The sequence below is a fragment of the Triticum aestivum genome, chromosome 4D (genome assembly GCF_018294505.1).
Source record: "Triticum aestivum cultivar Chinese Spring chromosome 4D, IWGSC CS RefSeq v2.1, whole genome shotgun sequence".
Classification (NCBI taxonomy): Eukaryota; Viridiplantae; Streptophyta; class Magnoliopsida; order Poales; family Poaceae; genus Triticum; species Triticum aestivum.
In genome coordinates this window covers 488,233,266-488,238,630 of record NC_057805.1, presented here as the reverse complement: position 1 = coordinate 488,238,630, position 5,365 = coordinate 488,233,266, and positions in this window count along the sequence as shown.

Genomic DNA, 5,365 nt, shown 5'->3' with positions numbered 1-5,365 from the left:
AAGTATTTTTCTCTTGCTAAAATCATCTCTCTTAGAAACGATATTATGAATTTTAAGCAACTTGATCATGAACATGTTGCACAAGCTTGGGAGAGGATGAAATTAATGATACGTAATTGCCCTACTCATGGTTTGAATTTATGGATGATTATACAAAATTTCTATGCCGGATTGAATTTTGCTTCTAAAAATCTTTTAGATTCGGCCGCGGGAGGCACTTTTATGGAAATAACGTTAGGAGAAGCTACTAAACTCCTAGATAATATTATGGTTAATTATTCTCAATGGCACACTGAAAGATCTACTAGTAAAAAAGTGCATGCTATAGAAGAAATTAATGTGTTGAGTGGAAAGATGGATGAACTTATGAAATTGTTTGCTAATAAGAGTGTTTCTTCTGATCCCAATGATATGCCTTTGTCTACCTTGATTGAGAACAATAATGAATCTATGGATGTGAATTTTGTTGGTAGGAATAATTTTGGTAACAATGCTTATAGAGGAAACTTTAACCCTAGGCCGTATCCTAGTAACTCCTCTAATAATTATGGTAATTCCTACAACAACTCTTATGGAAATTTTAATAAGATGCCCTCTGATTTTGAGACTAGTGTTAAAGAATTTATGATTTCTCAAAAGAATTTCAATGCCTTGCTTGAAGAAAAATTGCCTAAGATTGATGAATTTGCTAGGAACGTGGATAGACTTTCTCTTGATGTTGATTCTTTTAAACTTAGATCTATTCCTCCTAAGCATGATATCAATGAGTCTCTCAATGCCATGAGAATTTCCATTGATGAGTGCAAAGAAAGAACAGCTAGGATGCGTGCTAAGAAAGATTGCTTTGTAAAAGCGTGTTCTTCTAATTTTTATGAGAATAAAGATGAAGATCTAAAAGTTATTGATGTGTCCCCTATTAAATCTTTGTTTTGCAATATGAATATTGATAATGATGGGACTGGAGATGAGCCACCTTTACCTAGAAGGCGTTCCAAAAATTCGAAGTTTTTAGATCTTGATGCAAAAATTAGTAAAAGTGGGATTGAAGAGGTTAAAACTTTAGATAGCAATGAACCCACTATTTTGGATTTCAAGGAATTTAATTATGTTAATTGCTCTTTGATAGATTCTATTTCCTTGTTGCAATACGTGCTAAATTCTCCGCATGCTTATAGTCAAAATAAAGCTTTTACTAAACACATCGTTGATGCTTTGATGCAATCTTATGAAGAAAAGCTTGAGTTGGAAGTTTCTATCCCTAGAAAACTTTATGATGAGTGGGAACCTACTATTAAAATTAAAATTAAAGATCCTGAATGCTATGCTTTGTGTGATTTGGGTGCTAGTGTTTCCACGATTCCAAAAACTTTATGTGATTTGTTAGGTTTCCGCGAATTTGATGATTGCTCTGTAAACTTACACCTTGCGGATTCCACCATTAAGAAACCTATGGGAAGAATTAATGATGTTCTTATTGTTGCAAATAGGAATTATGTGCCCGTAGATTTTATTGTTCTTGATATAGATTGCAATCCTTCATGTCCTATTATTCTTGGTAGACCTTTCCTTAGAACGATTGGTGCAATTATTGATATGAAGGAAGGAAATATTAGATTCCAATTTCCGTTAAGGAAAGGCATGGAACACTTCCCTAGAAATAAAATTAAATTACCATATGAATCTATTATGAGAGCCACTTATGGATTGCCTACGAAAGATGGCAATCCCTAGATCTATCCTTGTTCTTATGCCTAGCTAGGGGCGTTAAACGATAGTGCTTGTTGAGAGGCAACCCAATTTTATTTTTAGTTTTTTGCTTTTTGCTCATGTTTAGGAATAAATCTTTGATCTATCCTCTGGTTAGATTTGTTTTTGTGTTTTAATTAGTGTTTGTGCCAAGTTAAACCTATATGATCTTCTTGGATGATAGTTATTTGATCTTGCTGAAAATTCCAGAAACTTTCTGTTCACGAAAACAATTGTTAAAAAATCACCAGAACGTGATAAAATACTGATTCCAATTGCAGCAGATAATTAAACAAATTGTCTAGGTTGTCCTAGTTTGGTAGAATTTTTGGAGTTCCAGAAGTTTGCGTTAGTTACAGATTACTACAGACTGTTCTGTTTTTGACAGATTCTGTTTTTCGTATGTTGTTTGCTTATTTTGATGAATCTATGGCTAGTAAAATAGTTTGTAAACCATAGAGAAGTTGGAATACAGTAGGTTTAACACCAATATAAATAAATAATGAGTTCAATACAGTACCTTGAAGTGGTATTTTGTTTTCTTTCGCTAACGGAGCTCACAAGATTTTCTGTTAAGTTTTGTATTGTGAAGTTTTTAAGTTTTTGGTAAAGATTTGATGGAGTGTGGAACAAGGAGTGGCAACAGCCTAAGCTTGGGGATGCCCAAGGCACCCCAAGGTAAATCCAAGGACACCAAAAAGCCAAAGCTTGGGGATGCCCTGGAAGGCATTCCCTCTTTTGTCCTCATCCATCGGTAAATTTACTTGGAGCTATATTTTTATTCACCACATGATATGTGTTTTGCTTGGAGCGTCTTGTATGATTTGAGTCTTTGTTTGTTAGTTTGCCACAATCATCCTTGCTGTACACACCTTTTGAGAGAGACACACATGATTAGGAATTTGTTAGAATACTCTATGTGCTTCACTTATATCTTTTGAGCTATATAGTTTTTGCTCTAGTACTTCACTTATACCTTTTAGAGCACGGCAGTGGTTGTATTTTTGTGACGCCCGGATAATTAGGCTACAATAATCCCACGTTAACGATGCCACGTCACCGCGGTTACTGTTGTTAATCTCGCGTTAGTTCAAAACCGGTTCGAGTCCAAATTAAAAATCAAACAAACAATAAAAGTTTTCAAACAATAAAACAAAAATGTTCGGATTGTGGCAAATAGTCCATACTAAATATTGGTGAAGAAACCACACTTCTGTAAAGTATTTAAGTGCACTATATTAATTAAAACAGTAGCAAAAACGATTATTTAAATACCTTTTATAATTAATGAATTGTCAAACTAAGTTATTTGGGGACTAGACTTTTTGTGACTATGGACTTAGTTGAGATACTAATTTAGATGCTAGGTGTATATTTTATTGAAACTAAAGTAAAGTATAACTAAAATAAAATAGAAAAAAAGACAAAAGAAATTAAAGGCCCCCCTCCCTCGCTGGGCCTGGCCCAGTTGGCCGCTGGGCTAGCCAGGCCGGCCCAGCCGGCGCCCCACTCCCCACCTCCATATCCACACTCCGGGGGAACCCTAAGCCGTAACCCCCACTCCCTCGTCTCTCCCTCTCCCCTCGATCCAGATCGGATCGGGGCTGGCCTCGTGGCCGTCGCGCGGAGCCGCCTCGCCGGCCCCCGCCCTTGTCCTCGCGCCACCGCCCCATCTCACTCGACGGCGCCCCTCGCCGCGGCGACCGCACCCTCGACGCCGCTGGACCATGTCGCCGTTGCCCGGAACGCCGCCTCGACCACGCCTCCCTCGCCGGACTGCCTCCCCTGCGTGCGTCGTCCCCGTCCCCCACCTCGAGCACCACTGCCTTGTCCCCTACGGCCCGCCGTGAGGCACCGTTCGCGATGCCCCGGCCTCCTCTACCGCGCGCACGCACGCGCCACGCCCGTCGCAACCCTCTGCTCGTCGCGATGCTCGGAGCCGCGACGTGCGCTTCGCCCTCCCCCCATCTCCGTCGCGCTCCAGCGCTCGCCCGTGGCTCGCCGGGCATCCCCTGTCCCCGCGTCGTTCGCGCCTCCCATGCTCGCCACGCTCGATGCGCCACCGCGCGCCCACGCGCCCGCCGACAGCCCCTTCGCTGCAGATGCCCGCGCCGCGCGCCCCGTGCGCCCTCTTCTCCACCCTGTCGCACGCCCCGCGCGCGCACGCCCCTGCTCCCTCTACCCGCCCCTCGGCTGCCCACCTCTGCGCCCGCTGCGTCGCGCTCGGGCTTGCCAGCCCCTTGTGCACGCGCCCGTGCCACCGCGCGCTCACCATGGCCACATCGCACCTCCCGCCTCTTCCCCCGCACGTCGATCCCTCGCCGCGCCGCCCTGCTCCGTCCGCGGCCGCCGGCGTCGAGCCGCGCGCCCGCCCCTTCGCTCGCTGGCCGAAGCACCCGCTCAGGTGCCCAGCCGGGTTCCGCCCGTTAACCCGGGGCCCGACGCCCAGCGCCCACACCCGTCTGCCCGCTCGCCCGTTAAGGCCCCCTCTGGGTCAACGACCAGTGGGGCCCCGCTCCTGAGAACGTTAAAAAAAAGAAAAAAGAAAGAAAATGAATTAAAATAAATAAATAAATTCATAATAAATTAACTTAATTAATCTGTTTAGATTAACCTAATCATTAGGTAAACTAATTAACTCTGTTTAATTAACCTCCTAATTAAACAGCCTATGACATGCGGACCCCACCTGTCAGTTTGACTCAGTCAACTGACTGTTTGACTGCTGACATCATGCTGACGTCATAATTACATTATCTAATTAAATTAAGTCTGTTAAATTCTAAAATGAATTAAATCTTTAAAAATAGATATAAAATAATCTGTAACTCGGATGGAAAAACTTTGTACATGAAAGTTGCTCAGAACGATGAGACGAATCCGATTACAAAGGACGTTCGTCCGCCACACACCCCTAGCATAGCAAACACGCAACTTTCCCCCTCCGGCTCATTTGTATGAAAATGCGAAACACCGGGAATACTTTCCCGGATGTTTTCCCCCTTCGCCAGTATCACCTATCCCTGCGTTAGATCACCCCTGGCACCGCGTATTGCCTTTCTATATTTTTGTGATGCTTTGTTTGCTCTGTATCCATTGTTTCTTCCCCCTCTTCTCTCCGGTAGACGTCGCTGCTGCCTCGATCGACTACGTTGTTGACGTCTCCTCCTTGCCAGGGCAACCAGGCAAGCCCCCCCTTGATCACCAGATATTGCCTATTCTTCTCTATACTGCTTGCATTAGAAGAGTGTAGCATGTTACTGCTTTCGGTTAATCCTATTCCGCTGCATAGCCGGTCATTGTTGCTACAGTTGTTACCCTTACCTGCTATCCTACTGCTTAGTATAGGATGCTAGTGTTCCATCAGTGGCCCTACACTCTTGTCCGTCTGCCATGCTATACTACTGGGCCGTGATCACTTCGGGAGGTGATCTCGGGCATATGATATATACTTTATACTGTTACATTACTTGTGATACTGTTCGGAGATGGGGGCTGAAGGGGCAGGTGGCTCCATCCCTGTAGAGGTGGGCCTGGGTTCGCGACGGAGCAACAGGGCAGGTTGAGACCACCTAGGAGAGAGGTGGGCCTGGCCCTGGTCGGCGTTCGCGAATATTTA